This window comes from Zalophus californianus, chromosome 7, assembly GCF_009762305.2.
Source record: "Zalophus californianus isolate mZalCal1 chromosome 7, mZalCal1.pri.v2, whole genome shotgun sequence".
Taxonomy (NCBI): Eukaryota; Metazoa; Chordata; class Mammalia; order Carnivora; family Otariidae; genus Zalophus; species Zalophus californianus.
The window spans coordinates 35,494,926-35,521,703 of record NC_045601.1 but is presented as its reverse complement, the minus strand read 5'-3'; the positions used below and the strand labels follow the sequence as shown (position 1 = coordinate 35,521,703).

Here is a 26,778-nt window from a genome sequence, read left to right as displayed (position 1 = left end):
ACAATGGCAAATCCTACTTCGCAAATCTCATTCCATTTGGTTTTGAGAGGGTAAGATAAATATCACAAAGAATGAATTAATTAATTAATTAATGAGCGAGTGAGTGAATGAATAAGAAGACAATAAACCCTGCATTTAGATGAGAATTCCATAAAATAGCAAATGACTACTTCTGGTAAGTTTAAGTAGCCACTCCCAGAAGAATTATACCCACCATAAGAAAACTTGCAGGTTCATGCCATTGAAACCATTTTGCCTAAAGTCATTGATGATTTTCATATCACTCATGCAACAGGCATTTTTCAGCCCTCACTGTTCTTCATGTTTCATCAAAATTCAACACTGATGATCACTCCCTCTTCACATTTTTGGTTTCCCTGATGTAAACCTACAAATTTCCTCCAAACATTCTGGCCACTCCTAGGTTTGCAGACTTATTTGCCTCTTATTGGCCATTAAATGTTGGAATTTCTCATCAGTGTCAATTTCTCATCAGCATCCATTACAAGCCAATGCAGATAAACCATAAGTTCTCTGACCAAACACTTCCTTTACATTCTAGACCTATATATCCAACTGCCTAAGTGATCTCTCAACTTGTCCATCACAAAGGTATTTCAAACACATCCATATCTGTGCTTATGATCTGCACCCCCATCCTCACCCTCAACTGTGGTCGTCTTCTAGACCTCCCTCTCTCAGTAAAATATCTCCTCTCATCCAGATATGAAAGCCAGAAAAAAAAAAAAAGATATTCTTTTTTTTAAGATTTTATTTATTTGACAGAGAGAGACAGCAAGAGAGGGAACACAAGCAGGGGGAGTGGGAGAGGGAGAAGCAGGCTCCCCGCCGAGCAGGGAGCCCGATGTGGGGCTCGATCCCAGGACCCTGGGATCATGACCTGAGCCGAAGGCAGACGCTCAACGACTGAGCCACCCAGGCGCCCCGAGTTATCACCTTATTCTCCATCCTCAGCTCACTCAACACTTTCTTCCATTCTATACTCTGTGAACTCCAACACCTTCCAGCCACATAGCCTTTGTAAAAGCTGTTTCCTCAAACTTGAATGCTTTGCCCTCCCCAATTCATCTCTCTTCACTGTATTACTTTCTATTTATCCCTCTGATCACAGCTCACCTTTTGGGGAAAGGTTTTCCAGATTCTCATAGCAGCATGGACCTTAATGTTTTATGATTAACTAATTAAAATGTAGTTTCCCAGGGCTCCTGAGTGGCTCAGTCAGTTAAGCATCTGACTCCTGATTTCAGCTCAGGTTGTGATCTCTGGGTCATGAGATGGAGCCCCATGTCCGGCTCCATGCTCAGAGCAGAGTCTGCCTGAAATTCTCTCTCTCCCTCGCTCTCTGCCCCTCCCCCCACTCAGGCTCTGAATAAATAAATAAATAAAATCTTTATAATTACAAAAAAATGCAGCTTCCCCATTAGACTATAAATTGCATGAGATCAGGGACTAATGTTGCTTATATTCAGTATCCTACATCTACCATGTAATATAATGCCAGGCACTCAAGTTCTTGTCAAATAAGTAAAGGCTGTTTTAATTTGAGAAATCTTACTTGCATGAGATCAGGGACTAATGTTGCTTATATTCAGTATCCTACATCTACCATGTAATATAATGCCAGGCACTCAAGTTCTTGTCAAATAAGTAAAGGCTGTTTTAATTTGAGAAATCTTACTTGACAATGAGGAGGACAAGACTTTTTTATTGGTGACTGAGTCATCAGGACAAACTAATTTGGGACTCACAGTTTCTAGGAATATTAACAGGTTGATATTTCTACATTTACTAAATATATATGCAAAACATACATACCATTTGGATAAAACTTCAGTCTGGCAGCAACACACAAATCTTGAATTTCAAGCTTTTAGTTAACTATAGTCTTCAGCAGAAGTTTATTTAGGACCTTCATTTAACTGCCTGTCAATACCACAACTTGACACTTCTTAGCATGTAAGTTTACTTTCAAACAGTGTAATTTGTCTCTATTTAGACTGATACCTTTTTCTTTTCAGTGCTCAAGTTTATAATATTGTTGAACCTCTTACCTTAGACGTAGTTTCATGAGTTGTTCCAATTGTTCTGGAACAGATTTAGACTCCCCACAAACTCCTCGGTAAGTCCACGACTTCCATGGACAGCATCCAAACCTCCTCACGGGCCATTCATTTATAGACTTGTCTACTTACTCCCACCCCAATAGACAGACTGCTAGAGGCGCCTGGGTGGCTCAATCAGAAGGGTGTCTGCCTTCGACTTAGGTCATGATCCCCGGGCGGGGATAGAGCCCTGCACTGGGTTCCCTGCTCAGCAGGGAGTCTACTTCTGCCTCTCCCTCTGCCCCTCATTGCTTGTGTGCACTCACACTCTCTCTCAAATAAATAAATAAAATCTATTGAAAGAAAAAGAAAGAAAGAAAGAAAGAAAGAAAGAAAGAAAGAAAGAAAGAAAGAAAGAAAGAAAGAAAGAAAGAAAGAAAGAAAGAAAAGAAACGAAACAGACTGCTACTCGTTCTGTTCTATTTTCTGTTATCTTTTACCTAACTATTATTTGGAACTTTAATCAGCGATTCCTCCAGCCCTTTGAAAATCTGCAATGTTTCTAATGCAATCAGAAAAAAATTTCTAAAATCTTTCTACCAAACAGAAAGAGTGCCTCAGGCTGAGGAAATTCAATAGACACATTAACCACCTTTACAAAACAAAAAAGTCTAATGTATCTGATTCAACCAATACAATGCAAATTCCTTTCCCACACAAGTGCTCTTTAACAAATAAATCTCACTTTGAAACAAGGTAGTTTGTTGACATAAATGATAAATGTACTTTTCATATCTGTAGAAAAATAAGATCACAATATCCATGGCAAGATTAACACAACCAGACCAGTATCTAACCTTGTAAAAAACAGAAATGACCACTATAAATGACTGCTTTCCTCCATTTTTTTTATCTAACTAGAATGCATATATTAAGCCATCTATCAAGAAACCAGAGGTTATCTTGTGTACTTAGCTGTAGGTGTATGCCAAAAAATGTGGCCATTACAAAATAATGAGGTAAGAACATACACAGGAGAGCACCCCTGATTTGCTCAACTTCTAATATCTCCTTGAAAATACCTCCAAAATAATTTATATCCTGACCTGGAAAGCCACTTCAAATACAGTAAAATAAAATGCTAGCCATTTCTTATATTGTTGTTATTTATTAATGCCCTACAGTAGCTTTAAGGAGATGTTCTAACTTGAGAATAGGGAAAGACACAGGAACATTAAATAATCAAATAAATTCACATCTGCGCCTCCAAACAAATAAGCATTTAGGCGCTTCTAGTCATATTTTTATTTTAACATAAGTATTTAAATTAGCACTTGTGATAGGCAAAATAAAAGCCTCCCCAAACTGTCTGTATCTTAATCCCTAGAGCCTATGAATATGTTAGATTACAAGACAAAAAGGAATTGAGGTTGCAGATGAAGTTGAGGTTGCTAATCTGCTGACTTTGAGATAGGGAGATTATCCCAGATTGCCGGGGTAAATCCAATGTAATCATGAGTGTCTTTATCTGTGTTAGGAGGAAGCAGAGGAGAACCTGAGAAACAGCAACACCTGACGTGCAGGCTTTAAAGATCACGAAAGAAACCATGAGCCAAGCAATGTTGGCTTGGCTTGAACCTGCAAAAGGCAAACAAATGAATCCCTCCCTAGAACCTCCAGAAGCCCAATTTTGATTTTAGCCCACTGATACCCATCTGACCTCTGACCTCAAGAAATGTTAATAACTTTCTGTTGTTTTAAGCCACTACCTTTGTTGCAATTTGTTGCAGCAGTCGTAGAAAACTAACACACTAAATACTTCACAATGAACAAAAATTTTATATATCCTGTTATTTCTAAGCATAATAATAAAATAACCATTTTACTTTATATATCTTGTAGTTAAAAACAAAACAAAACAAAGTCACAGCCTACTTCAGACCTCAATAAAACAATTAGTTACTTCTCCTTAGGTCACAGTTTCCTTCTTTTTAATATAATGAAGTTTGTTAGAATGTTGTAAGGTTCCTTTGAGCTCTAAAGTTCTTTGTGTCCTTGTCTCATAAATGCTAATTATGCAGAGTTGTCTGAGCTTTGGCTTTTTCTATGAAATCATTCTGTTAACCTCTAACGAGATTTTTAACAAAAGTAGTCATGTTAAAATAAATCTGATGTAAGTTCACAAAATTATTCAGAATAACCTACTGCTTTTCACTTTAGGTCCGTAACAATTTATTTGCTTTGCTATGGTATTTCTCTCATCTTTTAAAAAGACCAGTTGAAGTGAAGGAATGTTTCAGTTAGGAATTGCTTGCAGCTTTTTTGTTGTTACCTCAGAAAGGGTAAGGGAAAAAAATTAAGTACAGTACAGAATTTTGCTTTTTGATAATTCTTAACACACAGATTTTTAGGGGTTCAATAAAGCATTATCGAGAGATGAAACAATATTATTATCTCCATTTTAAATAGCTAAAAAGCCTTCCCTGTAAACTCTTACAAGTCCTGGTATATCACTTAATATGTACAGTCTAAAAAAAAAATACTCATTTTCACTGCATTTAACCAAAGTGAGTTTCTTTCTCTTAAAAAAAGAGATTACGTCACCAAACAAAAGAAGCCAAACAAGGAAAGGTAAGCCACATTACAAAAGGGGCTAAGTGTCCTTTAGGTTGAACAGTCAAAACATCATTAGAATACATGATTAGTGCTTTCAATAAATACTACTGAAGGACATCATTTGAAAGTAAATTTTATGCAGCAATGTTCTCCTGGCATTAAATGAATTTAATGCAAGTAACTGACTGTTAAGACCGTAGTTGAAAAAATTCAGAGGGTACACATGTGCAACATTTTCCCATTCACTATCATAAATATGCCAAATAGTAAAGGTATTTGCAGGATATCCAGTTTTCTGATAACAGTCATTATCTGTTGTGTAAAATTTTACTGAACAAAATAAAATGTCTGATTTTCAATACACTGGAGGGCAGAAAATGAATAGGAAAAAAAACAAATTGGGCAGGAGTCTAGATATTATGGAAAATGAGAAAAGGTTGAGACAAACCTCTTGCAGAAGTAAAGAAAAGATGATTTTTAAAAAGTCAAACTTATACAACCAGAGAATAGGATGGTGGTTTCCAGAGGCAAGGGGAGCAGAGGAAATGGGGGAGATGTAGGTCAAAAACATACAAACTTTCTTTTTTGTTTTTATTTATTGTTTTGAAGTTTTTATTTTAATCCCAGTTAGTTAACACACAGTGTTATATTAGTTTCAGGTATACAACATAGTGATTCAAAAATTCCGTACGTCACCCGGTGCTCATCACAAGTGCCCTCCTTAATCCCTATTACCTATTCGACCCATCGTCTTACCCACTCATCTCAGTTGTGCTCTATAATTAAGAGTCTGTCTCTCTTTTTATCCTTTGTTTTGTTTTTTAAATTTCACATGAGTGAGATCATATGGTATTCGTCTTTCTCTGACTTATTTCACTTAACTTTGCCCTCTCTAGCTCCATCCATGTCATGGCAAATGGCAAGATTTCATTCTATTTTATGGTTGAATAATATCCCATTGTATATATAACCACATCTTTATTCTTCTATCAATGGACACTTGGGATGCTTCCATAATTTGGCTATTGCAAATAATGCTGCTATAAACATAGGAGCACATGTATCCCTTTGAATTAGTGTTCTTGTATTTTGAGGTTACATACCCAGTAGTGTAATTACTGGATTGTAGGGTAGTTCTATTTTTAGCTTTTTGAGGAAAACTTCAGATTGTTTTCCACAGTGGTTGCACCAGTTTGCATTCCCACCAACAGTACATGAGGACTCCCCTTTCTCCACATCCTCACCAACACCTACTCTTTCTTGTGTTGTTGATTTTAGCCATTCTGACAGGTGTGAGGTGATATCTCACTGTAGTTTTGATTTGCATTTCCCTGATGATAAGTGATAATGAGCATCTTTTCACGTGTCTGTTGACCATCTGTATGTCTTCTTTGGAGAAATGTCTATTGATGCCTTCTGCCCATTTAACTGATTATTCGTATTTTGGGTGTTGAGTTCTTAAGTTCTTTACATATTTTAGATACTAACTGTTTAACAGATATGTCATTGCAAATGTCTTCTCTCATTCTGTAGGTTGCCTTTTAGTTTTGTTGATTGTTTCCTTCACTGCGCAGAAGCTTTTTACATTGCTTTTTTACATTGCTGTCCCAATAGTTTATTTTTGCTTTTGTTTCCCTTGTCTCAGGAGTCATAGCTAGAACAATGTTGCTACAGCCAATGTCAAAGAGATTACTGCCTATGTTTTCTTGTAGGATTTTTTTTATGGTTTCAGGTCTCACATTTAGGTCTTTAGTCCATTTTGAATTTATTTTCATATATGGTATAAGGAAGTGGTCCGGCTTCTTTCTTTTGCATGTTGCTATCCAGTTTTCCCAACACCATTTGTTGAAGACATTGTCTTTTTCCCACTAGATATTCTTTCCTGCTTTGTTGAAGATTAATTGACCATAGAGTTGTGGATTTATTTCTGGGTTTTCTATTTTGTTCCTTTGATCTATGTGTCTATTTTTTGTGCCAGTACTATGCTGTTTTGATTACAATGGCTTTGTAATATAACCTGAAGTCCAGAATTGTGATGCCTCTAGCATTGCTTCTCCTTTTCAAGATTGCTTTGGCTATTCGGGGTCTTAGTTCTATACAAATTTTAAAATTATTTATTTTAGTTCTGAGAAAAATGGTGTTATTTTGATAGGGATTACATTAAATACATAGATTGCTTTGGGTAGTATGGACATTTTAACAGTATTCGTTCTTCCAATCCATAAGCATGGGATGTTTTTTCACTTCTCTGTGTTATCTTCAGTTTCTTTCATCAGTGTTTTAGTTTTCAGAGTATAGATCTTTCACCAGTTTTGGTTAGGTCCTAGGTATCTTACTATTTTTGGTGCAATTGTAAATGGGATTGATCCCTTAATTTCTCTTTCTGCTCCTTCATGATCAATGTATAGAAATGCAACAGATTTCTGTACTTTGATTTTGTATCCTGTGACTTTACTGAATTTATCAGTTCTAGCAGTTTTTTGGTGGTCTTTCAAGTTTTCTATATATAGTATCATGTCATCTGCAAATAATGAAAGTTTTACTTCTTCCTTACTGATTTGGATGGCTTTTATTTCTTTTTGTTGTCTGATTGCTGTGGCTAGGACTTGCAGTATCATGCTGAATAAAAGTGGTGAGTGGACATCCTTGTCTTGTTCCTGACCTTAGGGGAAAAGCTCTCCATTTTTGACCATTGAGGGTGATGTTAGCTGTGGGTTTTTCACATATAGCCTTTATTATGTTGAGGTATGTTCCCTCCAAACCTGCTCTGTTGAGAGTTTTTATCATGAATGGATGTTGTAACAACAAATGCTTTTTCTACATCTACTGAAATGATCATATGGCTCTTATCCTTTCTCTTATGGATGCGATGTATCATGATGATTGATTTGCAAATACTGAACTACCCCTGCAACCCAGGAATAAATCCCACTTGATTGTGGTCAATGATTCTTTTAATGTATTGTTGGATTCAGCTTGCTAGTATTTTGTTGAGGATTTTTTACATCTATATTCACCAGGGATATTGACCTGTAGTCCTCTTTTTTAGTAGTGCCTTTATCTGATTTTGGTATCAGGGTAATGCTCGCCTCAAAGAATAAATTTGAAAGTTTTCTTTCCTTTTCTATTTTTTAGAATAGTTTGAGAAGAACAGTATCAACTTCTTTAAATGTTAGGTAAAATTTGCCTGTGAAGTCATCTGGTCCTAGAATTTGTTTGTTGGGAGTTTTTTGATTACTGATTCAATTTCTTTGCTGGTTATTGACAAACTTTCAATTACAAGATGAAGTTCTATGGATCTATGTACAACATGGTAACTACCGTTAATAATACTGCAATGTACGCTTGAAATCCGTGCTAAGAGAGTGTATCTTATGTTACTATCACACACACACACAAAAATGGTAACTATGTGAGATGATGGGTATGTCAATTAACTTGATCATGGTAATCATTTTACAGTGTGTATTACACCATCACACTACACACCCTTTAAAAATAAAGTAACACTGTTTTACATGCAAAAAAAAAAAAAGCTGTCAGGAAGTTTGAGATAAAGTGCAAATGGGGCAAGAGAGCTGTGATGGGGGCTATATTATTGGAGGAAAGAGATGTCTTAAAGGGTAACCATTACAAATAAGTGAAAATAGAAATCAGAAATGCATTTAATAGGAAAAAAAAAAAACCCTCCCAAACCACAAACACACACACACACACACACACACACACACACACACACACACTCCCCCAAATTAGGCCAATCAATAAGGAGAAGATGGCCTGGCTGTGAAATGGACCAAGCTAATGGACAGGTGAACCACATTCTTTCCTATTTTTAATCATAAGCTAAAGATCCAGCAGCTATATGTGAGTATGTGTGTAAACACTGGATGTTTCATATTGCAGTTTTGGAGCTAGGTTTCTAATGATTTGAACATAGTTGTGCTGGTTATGATTCTCTACATTGATTTTAACTCAGTTGATGTTCAGTAAGAATATAACAGAAGCAAATCCATGTACTACCTATCTTATGAGACAGAAATAAAGAGTAGAGGGAGAGAAGGAAAAGACCAACAACAGAAACAAAAGGAGTGGGGGAAGAGGAAGAGAGAGAAAGGAGGGGCATTGAGAGAGGGAAGGATTGAGAGGAAGGTAAGGAAGGCAAAGCAAAAGCATCAACAACACCTCCACATTTTGCTTTCTCCCCAAGGCTTTGTCCTTCAAGAGAGCTCAAAGGCCAAATGAGGTTCTGCTGAGCCTTTGTTCCTAATTCTGTTCTTTGTTTTCACCTCCCTCATGAATTCTGCCTTTTAATTGATAGTCCTCCAGAAGCCTGGTTTTGTAGCTTCTGTTTATTCACATGGTTTGGTATGTCACAGATGGTCCAACACTGCAAGTGGGTGTGTGTGCATGTGTATGTTGATTGTTAGTTTTGTTTCTTGCTTCCTTCCCCATTTTAGTGTAGGGAACTCTTAATTTGCTTTTATCTTTTTATTTTGAAATAATCTCAAACTTAGAGAAAAGCTGCAAGAATAATACAAAGAACTCCTATATATCCTTTACTAACCAAATTAATCAATTTTCAACATGCTGTCACATTTATTCTCTCTTTATCTTTCTATATGTTTAACATTTATTCTATATAATTCTATGCAACTTATTTATATTTCCTAAACAATTTGATAGTAGGTGGCATACAACATGCCCTTAATCCTCCAGTGTTTCCATGGTATATATTTCCAACCCACAAGAATATTCTCTTACATAACCTTGATACTGTTATCAAATTTAGAAACTCTAATATTGACACAATATAATTATATAGGGCAGGGTTCAGCAACCCTGTGGGCCAAACCCTGGCCTGCACTGATTTTGTGATTTTACTGGAACACATGTCCATTCTTTGTGTATTGTCCATGGCAAGAATGTGAACAATAGCAAAACTGGATAGTTGTTACAAGAGAGCCAAGATGGCCTGCAAAGCCTAAAAAATTTACTACTTGGTCTTTTACAGAAAAAAATTTGCTGATCACAATATAATTCATAGTCCATATTCTACTGTCAACTGTCTCAAGAATGTCCTTTTTAATTGGATTTCCCAGTCTAGGATTCAATCAAGGGTCATGAGAATTGCACTTAACTGGCACTTCTCAGAGTTTTCTTTTATCCAGCATAATGTCTCAACCTTCATTTGTCTTTCATGACATTGTCATTTTGAGGAAGAAAAGCCAGGTTTGTTTGTTTGTTTTTTTCTAGAATACTCCTCTATTGGGGTTTATCTGACGTTTCCTCATGATAGATTCAGATAATGCAAACTGGAAGCCAGAAGTTTAAGATCAAAGTGTCAGTAGGTCTGGTTTCTTCTGAGGCCTCTCTCCTTCACTTGCAGATGGTCTCCTCCTCACTGTATCTGTCTGTGCCCTAATCTCTTCTAATAAGGACTCCAGTCAATGCTACAAAAGTGATTTTATGGTCTTCATCATGAAGAGGGCACCCCTCTTTAATGATGGTGTCATTTTGATGTTCTGTTTCTCCACTATATAAGTATTATTTTTTTGTCCTTGCAATTAATAACAAATCTATAGGGAGATGCTTTAGGAGCGTGTAAATATTCTACTCTCTATCAAACTTCTCCTGCCCCCAATTTAACATCAATTGACGATTCTTTCCCAAATCAATGTTTACTTTTATTAATGCAATATGAAAATTTTCCTAATTTGTTTGTAGGATCACAGAATCCAAGATGGTATCAGTTTGTGATTAGAAATCAGATGTTCAGAAATACTAAATGACTCATCTATTGCTACTTATTTTTCAAGTATTTCTTTAGAGAACTTTATAACTTTTAAAACTCTTGAACTTCCATGGTCCTAAAGTCTCTTAGGCTACAGACTACTAATTCAGGCAAATGTTCTCAAGACGCAATCAGGATTTCTTGCACGTCAGCATATAATACTTATCTTACAAAGCTACCACTTATGTTTAAAAGCTACGTGGTTTTTTTTTTTTTTTAGATTTTATTTATATGACAGAGAGAGAGCACAAGCAGGAGGAGTGACAGGCAGAGGGAGAGGGAGAAGCAGGCTCCCTGCTGAGCTAGGAGCCCAACTGTGGGATTCAATCCCAGAACCCTGGGATCATGACCTAAGCCAAAGGCAGCCACTTAACTGACTGAGCCAGCCAGGCATCCCAAAAGCTATGTTTTTAGACTTCAATTGTTTTTACTTTATCTTTTTTCTTTTAAAGATTTTATTTATTTATTTGAGAGAGCAAGAGAGAGGGCACAGTGGGGGAAGGGAAGAGAGAGGGAGAGGGTGAAGCAGACTCCCCGCTAAGCACAGAGCCTGATACAAGACTCAATTCCAGGACCCCGGGATCATGACCTGAGCCAAAGGCAAATGCTTAACTGACTGAACCACACAGGCACCCCCACTGTTTTTACTTTAGAATGAACATTCGCTTCTGTAGTACAAAGCAGAGAAGAAACACCCACAAAAACTAACATGGGGCGCCTGGCTGGCTCAGTCGGTGGACCGAGTGACTCTTGATCTCAGGGTTGTGAGTTTGAGCCCCATGCTGGGTGCAGAGATTACTTTAAAAAAAAAATCTTAAAAAAAATTTTTTTAAAAACATATTTTAGATAATACAAATTTTGAGTCTGCCCATAAATCATCCCTTTTTACTTAATCTACCAGGGCCACAAATCATGGTTCAATAATCACTACCTCAGGCTTGAGGACCTAAAGCACAAAGTTTACAGACTATATTAGTTTACTAAGGCTGTCATAACAAAATACCACAGACCAGATGGCTGAAACAACTGAAATTTATTTTCTCACAATTCTGGAAGCCAGAAGTTTAAGATCAAGGTGTCAGTAGGTCTAGTTTCTTCTGAGGCCTCTCTCCTTCACTTACAGATGGTATCTTCCTCACTGTATCTGTCTGTGCCCTAATCTCTTCTAATAAGGACTCCAGTCAGGGCCCACCATATGACCTCATTTTCTTTAAATACCTCTTCAAAGACCCTATCTCTGAATACAGTCACATTCCGATTTACTGGGAGTTAGGACTTCAAACACATGAATTTGGAGCAGACACAATTCAGCCCCTAAGAGGGACCAGTAACTAAGTTCTATTTAAGATAACTGTCATAAAACTGCAACCTTTCTAAGATACAGAACTATATACCTACTTATATACTTGGGTCTTCTAATTCAAAGTGGGATCATAATGGTAAAAAACCTGAAAGTCATGTTGTGGGTAAAACCTAAATATTTATTTAAAGGACATTGGGGGGGGGCGTGATGGCCATCATCATATAGATAAAGCCTTCTCATATGAAAGATGCATTTAGAAATTTACCTGTTTCAAGTCATTCACAAAAGTTTGAAATATGACCAAGAATTCATTTTTCAACAGAAAAAGTGATCTTTCTAACTGATCTGACACTAGAAGGAAAATGAGTGACCTCAGAAAATAGGATAAATGCTCAGAATAAACTGTGTATTGAAAGAATTGCAAAGAGTCGGCAAAAGGACGCTGTGTATTTGGATTTATATGTTCCTTTTCTCAAATGAAACTTAACTTTTAAACAGAAAGCTCTGAAGGCTCCATCCATAAAAATTCTAAGTTTTCTCAACTTCTGCTACAACTGAAAACTCATGATTGCCTCAGGCAGAGGCAAGAAGTGAAATACCCTCATACCAAAGGTTCAGTGTCATTATATTTTTCTCTAGAGCAAAATGTATGCCCCAAACTGTCAATGACACAACCGCAGGAAAAGACACTGCTAAAAAGAAAAGATCATGTCCGAGTGTTGCAAAAACATTCAAAAATGACTCACCTAAAACTGAAGCCATACAACGGACTAATAGCTTAAGAGCCATTAGTACTTGTGACATACCACCTCTCAGGCCAAAAACCATTCATTGCCTTTCAACATTAATTTTATACCGTAAAATTTAAAACCATCTCCTTTACAGTAAGGAGGCAAGGCAGACCACAAACATGGATATGTGACGATATGAAACTGAGTATATCCTCTCTGTTCACTTTGAATTTCAAACCTTGCCTTTATGGGAAGCTAAGTTAGAAGCATCCTAGCACAGTGTTGACAAACAGGGGATCTAGCATCAGGCTCTCTGGGCCAAATCCCGACCCTGTCATTTATCGGCTACGTGAGCCTGGGCCAGGCACTTAATCTCTCTGTGTCTGCTTCCTCATTTGAAAAACGGAGATGATAAGAGGTAATAAGCACCTCATTTACTTGCTGTGAGGATTATACAAGATAATGTATTTAAAGAGTGCCTTATACATAGAAACCGTTGAAGAGGTAAAGCTATATTCTGTTGGCAATAGGGAGGCAGTGAACATTCCAGACGGGGCTCACATGATCAGATTTTTGTTTCAGATAACTCAATTTGAAAGCACAGTGAAAGATGGAGTAATTAGAGGTCATTTGTGCAGCCAAGGCAGGAGACCAGATAAGAAGACTCCTGCCATAGTCCAAGAAAGCTATTCTGAAGGTCTTAAATAAAGCAGCATTTGGAACAGGCGGGAGGTATAGACAGGTATGCGAGATTTTAAAGAGAGAGTACAGGATTTGGTGTAAGAAAGGAAAGAGGAAGAATCAGTTGGGTAACTGGAACTAGGGAGTATTATAATGAAGCATACTTGAGAGCAAATGATAGAACTGCTTTTAAACATGGTGAGACTGAGATACACTCCCGGGCACCCCTGTGGGATACTGTCTTAAAAAGATCGAAAGCATAAAGGAGAGGACTGAGCTAGAACACCATTTTGATTGAGAGTCAATCATATTTTACTGATGAGAAAAACATTTTAAATTTATTTTTGAGAAGAAACAGATGGCACTTCCTAATAACAGGGTTTACAGCCACATCCTACTACAAAGTTCAGTATCGAGTATTTTTGTACAGTATTTGATAATTATATCAAAGTTATTTGATCAACATCACATTCGTTCTTCAAAATAAGCACTGGTTTTGACAGACCAAGTCCTTTTCTTAAAAAATATAGGAAGGATGTTTTAAAAATACAAGTGTTCTTCTCTGTTTCATTCAGTTTCATTCTGTAATTCCCAAAAGAGGACATTCATAGTGCAGATCTAATTCTGCTGCCCAAGAACTACATCTCCCCATGGTAACCCTCGTGCTCACCAGCCCTTTTTCCTCTCCTACCTAGAAGGGATCTAGTTTTTATTGGGATCATATAAACAGACCCTCAAAAACATCTCACACGGTATCTTGGTCATAAATATATGTTCAGCATGTCCTGTGCACTGGGAAGCATCCTTTTTGTGTGAGGTCAACTCACCTGAAACTATGTCGACAGTATTGTCAGCTAGGTGTGAATCTTTGGATACAATACATATAAATAATTCACTGGATAATCTTTTTTTTAAAAAGATTTTATTTATTTATTCATAAGAGACAGAGAGAGAGAGAGGCAGAGGGAAAAGCAGGCTCCCCGCTGAGCAGGGAGCCCGATGCAGGACTCGATCCCAGGACCCTGGGATCATGACCTGAGCCGAAGGCAGACACTTAACCATCTGAGCCACCCAGGCACCCTCACCGGATAATCTTAAAGTCATTTTAATAAAGCAGGTTTAGTTTAATAAGTATCTAAAATATGTAGATTTAGTTTTTAGTTTTCAACACTTTTTACTATAATATAGTCTTTAAATAATTGTTTCATTCATGGGAAGAAAGTTTCATTTCATTTTGGTTTGATTCCACAAATTACTGTGTCTTTTTCAGGTTTATGGTTGATTACTTATTTAAGTCCTGGAAACCTGCAAATAATTCCTGAGGAACTTGGGCAATATGACATTAAGGTCTAGAAGATGATAAATGTCATCAACAAGTATGGGTTCTTTCTAAGCTGTTTTAAAAAGTCAATCCGGAGATTGAAAAAAATCAAATTTTACTAGGTTGTGGCAACAACCTAGTAAAATCAAGATGCTTCCATGTGTTTAGTGTTCCAAACACTTAATAAAAAGGCAATGAAAAGTTAAAATGTGATTTCCAAATTTTATGAAGAAGTCAGAGCAATCAAGCCAGGAAGAATAAAAAAGTTGACCCATTTTGGTGTGAAATTACCCTGACTTAAATTTTAGGAAAAGTAACACACTTATGACTAATAAAGCAGGCCAATTTTATTTCAGGAAAGAAGCTAACAAATTCTATTAAAGAAAATGCACATAGTTACACTTAGAAATCTGTAGCAGATGTAGCCAAGAGAAAGAAAAGGTAACAGCATTATTTTCATAGTTGCATTCAACATTTACCAAAAAGCTGCAATCTCTTTTCTATAAGCTACAAATTAAAGTCTAAAAGCTAAACTTCAAAAGAAGTAATCACCACAAATCAACTAGTATTATTTTTTTTAAGATTTTTATTTATTTATTTGACAGAGAGAGACACACACAGCAAGAGAGGGAACACAAACAGGGGGAGTGGGAGAAGGGGAAACAGGTTCCCCGATGAGCAGGGAGCCTGACATGGGGCTCGATCCCAGGACCCCGGGATCATGACCTGAGCCGAAGGCAGATGCTTAACAACTGAGCCACCCAGGCGCCCCAAACAACTAATATTATTTAAAAGCACTGAAGAAAAGGCTACACTCACCTAGTTCTTTCTAAAACACTCAAAAATGAAAAGCCCCTTTGTGTAAAAAGCAGCTGATATTTGTGATGTAAACCTGATGTGTTCAAATACACAAGTGAGACACTGATGATTTTTTTTCCATTAAGAGCAAAGTTGATGACAATGAAGTTCCTACTTAAAAACACCCTCTTTTCACACGTTTAAGAGAAGAAGCACGGCTCAATTTCAAGGCATTACAATAGCTCTTCTTGCAATTTTTCTCCAAATGCCATTGCCACTGCCAGCAAATGAAAGGGCCTGGAGAAAAGAACCATACACTCCCTGGAATAAAGGCATGTTTAACCATCATTCTACTCAGAGCACGTGTGCTAACGCTATTTAAAACTAGCTGAGGGGCGCCTGGGTGGCTCAGTCGTTAAGCGTCTGCCTTCGGCTCAGGTCATGATCCCAGGGTCCTGGAATCGAGCCCCACATTGGGCTTTCTGTCAGCGGGAAGCCTGCTTCTCCCTCTCCCACTCCACCCGCTTGTGTTCCCTCTCTCGCTGTGTCTCTCTGTCAAATAAATAAATAAAATCTTTAAAAAAAAAAAAAACTAGCTGAAAGAGGGGGCATGCCATTCCTATGTGGAATTAATGAATGCAGCCAATATTGGGAAACAATGTTTTGATATTGGAGTTCGGTGGGAAAAAAGGCTAGACAAAGATTAAAGAGTGTAAGACCAGCACAATTTTGCTGGAGGTTCATGGACGGCTTCCCACCTTACCCACATCCCTCCTCTGCACGCCACTGCTGTTTGCCTGATAGCGATACCTGTGTACACATAAGACTCACTTTTTCCTTCCTCACTGGATCCAGTCCAATGTGTCTGCGCATTGGTGGCTGCAATGGGACACATCCCCCCACCAGAGGGAGACGCTTGTAGTAGTTTATTCGCCCCCCACGTGAACTGCCTGGTAGCTGGAGATGTGCTTGGTATTTTTATACATACTTGCGCTGGGACTGCAGTATCTCTGGCCTTCTATCTACTCTGGGAAGTAGAATGCATGTATTCGGCGAACCCTAATATGACCTTTACCCTGATAAAGGTAAACAAAATAATGCTACAACACAAGAGTGTAGATACAGGCCATTTTGCATTTTTATGGTATTTTTGTCACTTCAGGAGAGAGAGGTTCTCAAATACATGTGGGGGTTGGTTGGTTGGTTGGCTTTTGAGCCAAAGGAAAGATAACTGTGCCTTGGATTTCTGTTACTTAAAACATTTTCATAGTTGCTTTGTGTTCCACCTGCCCCCCTCAAAGAAAAGCACTATGATAGCTAGAAAAAAAGTTTCTTTTTCAAAAGACAATATTTTAAAAGTTTTGCTATTTTGCTGACAAATTAAGAAGTGCTCTGAGTTATAGGCTAAGATATACTGCTAGGAAATAAAATCCCTAGGACACGAAATTCGGCAGCTGTTCCGTACAGCACTTCTTCCCGGACAAACAGGTGAGTGGAGAATTCAGCTCGACACCAGCCTCACTGTGACTCCCTCCTGGCTTCATCTTCCTCACCCAAGGCAGCTGGGTTCCCACTCCTTCCTGAGGAGTTACAGAGGAAGCTAGATACCCTCAATGGGTGAAAAGAGGTGAGTCTGAGGGTAGCACCTCAGCAAACATGAACTATACCAGAGTGGACCTGGGATTGTTCCAGTTGGCAAAATGTTGTTCAGTGACTTGCCCACACTCTAAGACCCAGCAGACGTCTGATCCTGCACAATGTTAGGCACGTGCTCAATGGTGCAGGTGTACATGAGAGCTTTACCTCCCCGGCATCAATAAAACCGTATAGTTCTCGTGCTAAGTCATTGCAACTTAGATGTTCACAGATGAACCAAAAAAAAAAAAAAAAAAGCACATTTTACTTCTGAAATGATAATGGTACTTATTAGTGGGGGAAAACAGTCATCTTGGCCATCCTTAGGTAGATGCTTCTCACTACAACAACTTGCTTCAAGTTCTTATTTACAAACTAAACAAAGTCATATGAAGTCCTGTATTGACTCAATCCCACTGTCCAAATTCCACTGTAACAAAATCCATCTTCACTCACACACAGTGTTTACAGATCAGGGTGGTCAAACCAAGTTGGCCCAGGGCCTCTTTGTAGTAAACAGATATGGGGGGGGGGTGAATCTTTAATCTCAGTAGTTGTGAAAGAGTGGGTGTCACACATAGGTTTTCTCTCTCTGCTTTCCTATAGGGGAAATGCTTTGTTTGGGTATACTGTAGTGTAGTTTTGGTAGGATTTCAAAGAGGAATGATGAGAAAGAATCATTAATTGCTCACCGAAGACAAAACTAAAGGAGGAGAAAGTTTTTCTTTTCTCTTGGCACACTAGAAAATTAAGTGCCTTAATTTTACTTAAGACTATTTATTTTTCTACTTATTAGAGCCCCTGCATTCTGTCTTGTGGTTAAAATAGAGTCTAGGGCGCCTGGGTGGCTCAGTTGGTTAAGCGACTGCCTTCAGCTCAGGTCATGATCCCAGGATCCTGGAATCGAGTCCCACATCAGGCTCCCTGCTCAGCGGGGATTCTGCTTCTCCCTCTCCCATTCCCCGTGCTTGTGCTCCCTCTCTCACTGTCTGTCAAATAAATAAATAAAATCTTTAAAAAATAAAATAAAGAGTCTATTCTTCCATAAAATTCTTTCTTACACTTGAGTATTCTGGAAATAGTCCAGGGACATTACCTGAGGCCACCTACATCACAACCAAATTCAGTGGCTTTCTCAATCTCTCAGTTCCCCTTGGCCTTCACCCATTCCACTAACTTGGTTTTGTTCTTACCTTCCACACTACTGGCATGTCTTTTCCTCCCTCCTCACACCAGCCTTAGGCCAGTGCCCCCACTTTCTTCCCATTCCTCCCCCAAGGAGGGGTTCACGTTCAGTTCTACAGACAGCCCTGTGGCTGACACCCAGGAACCTCCCTCATTCGCCTTTCACTCTCGTACTTCCAAGTACCGGAAGGATATCTCACTCAGACATCTGCTAAAACCTGACATGTGAAAACCTGAACTCATCTCCTCCCCCCAGTTATAAGCAAGTGTTTGCACATTTCTGGTAACTGTCAGTGTTAACTCTGTCCTCCCAAACCCGTGTTCAAAATTTTAGTTATTTTTGACTCTCTCTCTTCACCCTCAACATTCAACCTGCCTACAAACTCTGCCATTTCCACCTCTACTATATCTCCCTGATCTATCCTTTCCTCTCCATTCTTTTTTTTTTTAAGATTTTTATTTATTTATTTTAGAGAGAGAGCATGGGAGCAGGGAGAGGAGCAGACCGGCGAGGGATGAGCTGACTCCACCTTGAGCACAGAGCCCAACACGGGGCCTTGATCTCATGACCCTGAGATCATGACCTGAGCCGAAGTCAAAAGTCGGATGCTCAACTGACTGAGCCACCCAAGCCCCCCTCCTCTTCATTCTTAAATGTCATTCCAACACAACCCTTATTCCTTAGACATGAATTAACAGTAAGTCCCTGGCTCATCCCCCCACCCCAGTGTCTTCCACTAGACTGTATTGTCAGAATAACCTGAACAAAATACAGAAGGCACCTTACAATTCAGTCTAACACCCTTATTCTCCTAATGAAAACAAAGACTCCAAGAGGCTTCCCTATCTAGTTGGAGATGGAGTTGAGGCTATAAAACACAGGGTTCATCACTTCTAGTCCAGTGTTCTACCCACTGTATCAAGGTGCTTTCCAAAGTCACATTGACCTCCCATGGTCAAGGCCCACTGAGTCTTCATGCATCACACTATACAAGGCCTAAAATCTTATACTGTACCATTCAAGCCCTTAAAAATACTTCTGCTACTTCTCCAAATTCACTTCTTATAACTCATCATTATGCCCCTCTTTCTTAGGTCACTCTCTTTATCATATCCATACCAGTATTACTTTGTGGTTTTTTAAGGATTTTTTTAAGTAATCTCTACACCCAGCATGAGGCTTGAACCCTGAGATCAAGAGTTGCATTCTCCACCAACCGAACCAGGCAGGCACCCCCCATACCAACATAACTTTGAACCCCAGTGCTAGCGCAGTGTACACACAACACCCTGCAAGCACAATCTTCTAATTTTGATACAAAGTCCTAACAGCAGTTTTAAGACCAATATGGGAGTCAAAGAGGCTTACATTTCTAATTCCAATTTCAGAGAGCAAAAAATTTATTTAAAAGCCCTAATTACATCTTACTTTTGAAGTAATTTTGAAAGTGTATTTTCATCTCAGATTCTTTAACTTTGTTCTGCCATTAAAACTAATATATAGCCAATTACTTAAGTTCACCTGTTCACTGGCCACTTACCTTACACCTCATTTACCAATGGTTCTGCCAAGATTTAGAATGTGAGATCCTTTAACATTTTAGAAGTCTGCAATTTTGCATACCAAAAGTTTTGCATTTTTATTGCTTTATAGTGTTAGATGCTTACAACATACAATAATCTTCAAGAGACTAACCAATCCAAATCGTAAGATAGTGGGCTGAGAAAAGATGAAGAAATGGAGACACACTTTTTAAGTGATGGATTAATTCATGATTCTCCTGTTTCTCCATGCACCATCTGCATGCAATATTGTATTGCGGGGATTGTGATAGCAAGGCCCCCTTTATTAAGAAAATATTTCACACCTTTTTCTCCTCCAGTTTTAAATCTCTCCCTCTTCCTTGACCTAATTCAATAATTATTCCTCAGTTACTTAGAGATAAGGTAATTCTGATCACATTACATCCCTTCAATTCATTTGTTTTAAACTGCAGTGTTGTTGGGGCACCTGGCATTTCAGTCAATTAAAGCGTCTACCTTTAGCTCAGGTCGTGATCCCAGGGTTCTGGGATCGAGCCCCGAACCCCCATGCTGGGCTCCCTTGCTCAGTAGGGAGCCTGCTTCTCTCTCTCCCTCTGCAGCTCCCCACTGCTTGTGGTCTCTCTCTCTCAAATAAATAAATAAAATATTTAAAAATAAATAAATAAACTGCAATATTGTTAACTCAGTGAGAGCTAGTCCTCAATTTCTACCAAGAATTTTTATAAGTATACATTTCAAAAGTCCCAGCAAGATTTACATACTTAAAGGAATGAGGTTTAACAGGTATTTTCTCTCTTCCAAGACTATACAGCCTCCTAGTTTCCAGAAGTCAAGCACTCAATAAAGGCTTGTTAACTCACTCAAGAGTGCTTCTAAAATGGACCATCTGGCTGCTGTGTATTTTCTTTTCAGAATTTCATTTTGTTCTAATCAAATTGTTCTCAAAAAAATAAAACGTATAAAAATAAATGAATAAATAAATCCTGCTTATGTGGATTTTAGGCATTAACACAAATCAGCAATTTACAGGGTTTCTTTTATGTTGTTGTTTGCTTGCTCTTACCACTCACCCTTAGTGGCAGGAAGCGCGTTCCTGCTTTCCTCAAACTAGAAGCCTGACTCCGGAGCCCCAACAGACCTGTGCTGAATGATGCTGAACCGTACAACCGACCTTGAGCAGCACGGGTTTTAACTACATATGGTCCATTTAGACGTGGATTTTCTTTTTCAATAAATACAGTACAGTACTGTAAGTGTATTTTCTCTTCCTTATAATTGTCTTAACAGCATTTTCTTTGCTCTTAGTTCACTGTAAGAATACAATATATAAATACATATATAAAGTATGTGTAGTTTCCTGTTATTGATAAGTCATCTAGTCAACTTCTAGTAAAGTTTCTGGGGGGTAAAAATTTTGTTGTGGATTTTCAACAGCATTGGGGTCAGTGCCCTCGACCCCTGTGTCAGCTGTACTCCCCAGCCTGAGGAAGAAATGAAGCACCAAGTGAAACAGCCAGGGCTGTAAGATGCACATCAGCCTATAAGTGAAACTGAAAATATATTCCCTATGGCCCAGCTCTCTCTCTCTCTTTTCTTCATAATTTAAATTGCACTATCCTAGATTTGTTTTTAGCCCCAATGTATTGCTTAAGGTACTCTGAAATGGGAACAAAGCTAAAGAAACTCCTGATTATGAATGTTCAGTCATCGGACGAGAAATAGGAGGAGGCAGAGAAGGAAAACTGGAAACAGAGACCAGTTTAACATAAAGTATATACATCAGAGGCACCTGGGTGGCTCAGTTGGTTAAGCGTCTGCCTTCAGCTCGGGTGATGATCTCAGGGTCCTGGGATTAAGCCCCGCATGGGCTCCCTGCCCAGCGAGGAGTCTGCTTCTCCCTCTGCCTCTGCCCCTCCCGCCCCCATACTCTCTTGCGCGCACACTTGCACTCTCTCTCTCTCAAATAAATAAAATCTTTAAAAAAGATAAAAATAAAAAAATAATAAAGTGTATACATGAGAAGACACAAACAGAAACACGCTGTGGGAGACAGGCTCAACAGAAATGCTGTAGATGAGCTAGCAGTGTAGGCATTTTGATACTGCATGCTTGCATCAAAGTAATAAAATTAACAGCCAAATCACAGAAAAACAGTCTCTCTTCAAAAGCCACCAATGTGCCATTTCAGTTAGTCAGTGTAGTTTTTGCCGATGGACACACATGAACAACAACAACAACAAAAAAAACCCAAGGTGCAAGAGAATAGAGAATCCCTAGTGTTTGCAATCAACAAGACACCAATTGTTCTTGGTTGAATGGCTTATTCTGGAATTCTTCTGACAAGAGAGATCAGATAGCATCTGTCTCTTACAAGTAGAGGCATTAAGCCAATGAACAGTTCTCATTATCCCAGACAACAACAAATGAAGTCAGAGAAAGGGGGAACCAGGTAGTATATCCCACCCATAAAACCACTTGATGCATCCACACCATGCTCTTTTCTGAGCTGAGCCAATTTACAGCTAACTTCTTAAATGCATGATTCTTGATCAAAATTTTACTAATCTGAAGTTTAATTAGTAAGTATTTAGACAGGGCCCTTAATAGTGTAGTAATGCCATCAATACTGGGTCCAGCAATGTCTCTATTCATTTTTAAATGCTTGAGCAATATATTACATTATCAACTCTTACAAGAGCAGTATTTTTTTCTACCATTTTATTTTATTCTATTGACTCATTTTACATCGCGTTTTCTGCCACTCAGTGTTTAAAGGGGAAAAAGCAGCATGACTTTCATAAAAATAATATAATTCAAAAGTAATATAATTCTGATTTTTCACTTCCTTTTCCTTCTCCTTTTCTCCTCCTTGGACATTATGAATTAGCACAGTTTAAGTGTAGTAATATTGAGCCTGACTCTGAGTAACAAGGAAAAACAGAAAAAAAAAATAGTAATGGAAGTCTAATGTCCTAAAGGAACTCACACTTTTCCCTAATGCTCAGGTCAGACCCTAGGCTGTGCATCCAATGTCATTTTGCCCACAATCATGGCTACCACTTAAACAGTCCTAAATAAAATCTCTGTACTCTATCATCACACAGCGCCTGCAACTAGTTTAGAATTATAGCATAATTAAACTGAAGCTCTAATTAAAAGTACTAGGCTAATGTGATATGAAATGTCCTTTATTATCACAGGACAATCATGTCTCAGTCTGCCATTGTCCTCGAATGTGTATAAATTTTATCTTTTTATAAAAATAATGGAGCACAGATTTGGTAATGACATCCTGGACAGGATGTCCTGGTAATTTCCAGGGTCAGTCATTTCCTTCTCAATTTATTTCCCCTCTTCATGGCTCTGTTATATATCCCCAGTGTCCCCTGATTCCTCGGGAACATATCTCAGCTACCGACCAAAGTGTCTTTCAAATACAGTAACTGGTGAATTCTAGACATACATGTTTTAATTGCCATGTTTATCGAAGAAAACAAAAGCTTTTCCCTTTTCTCTTTTGGTATTAGTGAACTTATCCATCACTCTTGGTCTTAAATTATTTCCAAGACAGTACAAAAGAGGATTAATAAGCAGTAATCTTTCAGCAAACTTATATATTCCCCAAGATTAGTGGAGTTTCAGTTCCACTAACCTTTCTTTCTACTTCATTCTATAGAAGCCCTATCAATAAATGCTTAGCAACATTTTGAACTCCTAACAGTAAAAGATTTAGTTTTTTTGGAGAAGTAATGCTTTTCTAGAGGTTATTTTCAATTCTGTCAATAACCTTAGTTAAATTTTCAAGTGAATAATTAGTCTTCAATAAACATCTGTCTCCAAGTTTTAACAAGTTAACAATTGAATACTAGAAATAACAAATTTGAATAAGACTGACTCTGTGCTGCTAATTTCATTGCTATTGAGCCAGTTACCAAATGATAATAGCAACACCTATATGTTCCCATGCTAAGAAGTAAACTGAGGAAGAAAATATTTCCTGAGTAATCCTTTACAAGGTAATAAGGCACTTGTAAATGACTTTTTGTTATTGCCCTATTTTAAAAACAAAGTGTTAAGAAAATACTGAGTTATACTTCTCAAATGCAAAACGAGGCAATAGAAATTTATCCCCATTTATATTTTTTCTGATAATGTCCTGAAAAATAAATTTGATTAGCATAGTTCATTCAAATCAAATCATATTTTTAAACTCAATACTTTCCTTCCTTTATAAAATACAAATCAAATCCACAACCCTAACTGCTGTAATTTTAATTCACTTCAAAATACATACAAACCTCATAAAAATTAAATTTCCATTTTAACAAGCAGACAATCTCAAAAGGATGCTCATAGGATCAAAGGCATTAGAGTGAAATTTCTAAGCCCACAATAAAAAAGGAAGAATAATCTACATATAACAGTGTCAGTTATGTGAAGTTTTAATGCTACCCACAAATAAATACAAGCCACATAATTACAATTCAACTACTATATGATTAAGAAAATTATCAGAAATACCTAGTAGTCTATAAAAATGTTAACCTATTATTTTGTTGCAATCAATCCATAATGACATTTTTAAAATAACTTAAGTAATGACATTCTAAATACAGAACCATTGTTTATAATGGCACACATCACACATTTATCGTCTGGTTCTAAACAAACAACCAGCACTCATGCTATTTAGTCTTCACTCAGTTCTGCTGCCATCAAATTTCTAACAATTCCCTTCACTTTGGGAAAAATAAGAGTGGAAAGAGAAAAGTTGCCTATCATCTTATGTAACATCATAAAGATCCATATCATTAAAATGTTATATCTAACAAATCATTCACTGGAAACACACACAGATGACCATACTTTATACTGTACTGAACACTGAAAATATGCTAAAATAGTAGATTTCAGGTGCACTCATCACACACACAAACATGCTAATTACAGGAGGAAATGATATGTTAATTAGCTTGGCTGTAGTAATCATTTCACTATGTATATATGTATCAAAGCATGCTGCACACGTTAAATAGATACAATTTTATTTAAAAATGTATTGATTAAAAATGCATATATACACATATACATAAATAATACCTCGTATATGGCAAGCATTATTATTACAAAGACAAGGTCCCATTGGTGGAGAAGAGACATAGAATTAACTCACATGTGTTGCTACAATAAAAAAATGAAGTAAAACAAAAGAAGAAAGAAAAGAAAAAAGGACTGTTTGGCCTAGAGTTGCACCAGTGAGGGATGCCAGTGAACAAAGGGAGAGCCCATGGAGCAACTGAGAGGAGCTCTACAAGGGGACCAAGTCTGGAGGCAATCACCACAGAAAGAAGACAGAAGCAGAAGAGGGAAGTTGACTGGGTCCAAGAAGAAACAGAATATTGCTCCTGCTGGAAACATGTTATCAAAGAGTACATTAACAATAATCAGCCAAGCAATAATGGAAAATACCTTCTAGGAATGAAAATAATCAGCAGTTTTTCTTGAGCCTTGAACATACTTTTTAAAAAATCTATGTACCATTTTCTTTTTCATTTCATCTTTATAAGAGCCAGAAAACAGGGATTTTCCCTGTTTTGGACAAAGAAGTTAAATAATGAGTTTAACCAATGTAACTGGGATTGCAACTGGCAGAGTTTGGATTTGCATTAAGTTTAACTAGGCTCCAGAGTCCACACTTATTCCATTATTCTGAATTCTGGGACAAGATCAACAAGTGCCTGCCCGCAAACCCCAACACTGCTATGCCACACATTCGTTTTCCTCACTGAAGTCAGTATTCGTTTGGGCACAGAGTACACATAATGTGAATGAGGGCTCTATCTGACTAATAGAATTCTTAAGTATTCTAGAAACTTAGTGCTTGTTTCATATCTATATCCTGTCAGTGAATCTTAATCCTCTGAGTAACCGTGAAGCAAGTGTACCCCCCAAAAAAGGGTAAGGGATTATCTAAGAATCCTGCCTATAAAGAGAAAAGATACTCCCAGAGGTACTGAAACTAGCTATAAGCCAACAAAGACAGATCCTCGAAAGTAGGAAAATTGCACTGGTTTCAAGGGAAGGATATATGCAGGGCATAAATTTCTTATAATTATCTTACATCCTATGTGCCAGATACCATGCTAAGCATTCTACATGCATTATACCACTCTAAGGTGTGTACTATTATCAGCCCCATCTAGATGAGTCAATTAAAGATTTACTATCTTCTTCAAGGTTGCACACTTAATACATGATGGAGATGAAATATGACTGGCAATGGGAGAGACCAAATACATTAAATGTTAGCTAGGAATTTATTCCAATAATACAGGAATAAATTGATAATGGGTTGAAATAGGGTAAAAGTAGTAAAAATTAAAAGAAGGGGAGATCACAGAGTCTCAACAAAAACTTGATAAAGAATTTAAGTAAATACAGAATGTGTTATTAAAACGTATTAATTTGGGGGGCACTTGGGTGGCTCAGTTGGTTAAGCATCCGAGTCTTGATTTTGGCACAGGTCATGATCTCAGGATCATGAGATCAAGCCCCACCTCAGACTCCATGCCCGATTAGGATTCTCTCCCTCTCCTGTTGCCCCTCCTCCTTCTCTCTAAAATAAAAAGTTAACATGTATTAATTTTTAAAATTATAATAAAGCTGATACAGTTGTGAGCAGTGGAACATAGTGCTATTGTCAATATAAATGTGGAATATCCATTTAGGAAACAAATATGAAATTACATTAACGAATATTAAAATAAAAAAATCAAAATAAATAAATAAGTAAATAAAATTTAAAAAGTCTCAGGGCACCTGGGTGGCTCAGTCAGTTAAGCGTCTGACTCTTGATTTCAACTCAGGTCATGATCTCAGGGGTGATCATGATCAGGCTCCACACTCAGCAGGGGGTCTGCTTGAACTTCTCTCTCCCTCTCTCCTTGCCCCTCCCCCAACTTGCTCACACGCACATGCGTGCACACTCTCACCCTCTCTCTAAAATAAATAAAATCTTTTTAAAAAAGAATATTAAAATAGTCTTATCTTTTTCTTGATGATAGAGCTTTTAGAAATTAACCCAGGGAAGGACACCTGGGTGGCTC

General features: G+C 37.7%; 1 protein-coding gene across 8 annotated transcripts in view; it reads right to left on the bottom strand.

Annotated features, from left to right (window-relative positions):
• The window catches only part of PTPRK (protein tyrosine phosphatase receptor type K), a 553,961-nt gene that overhangs the window by 493,378 nt on the left and 33,805 nt on the right, over positions 1-26,778 (bottom strand). The window lies entirely within an intron of this gene.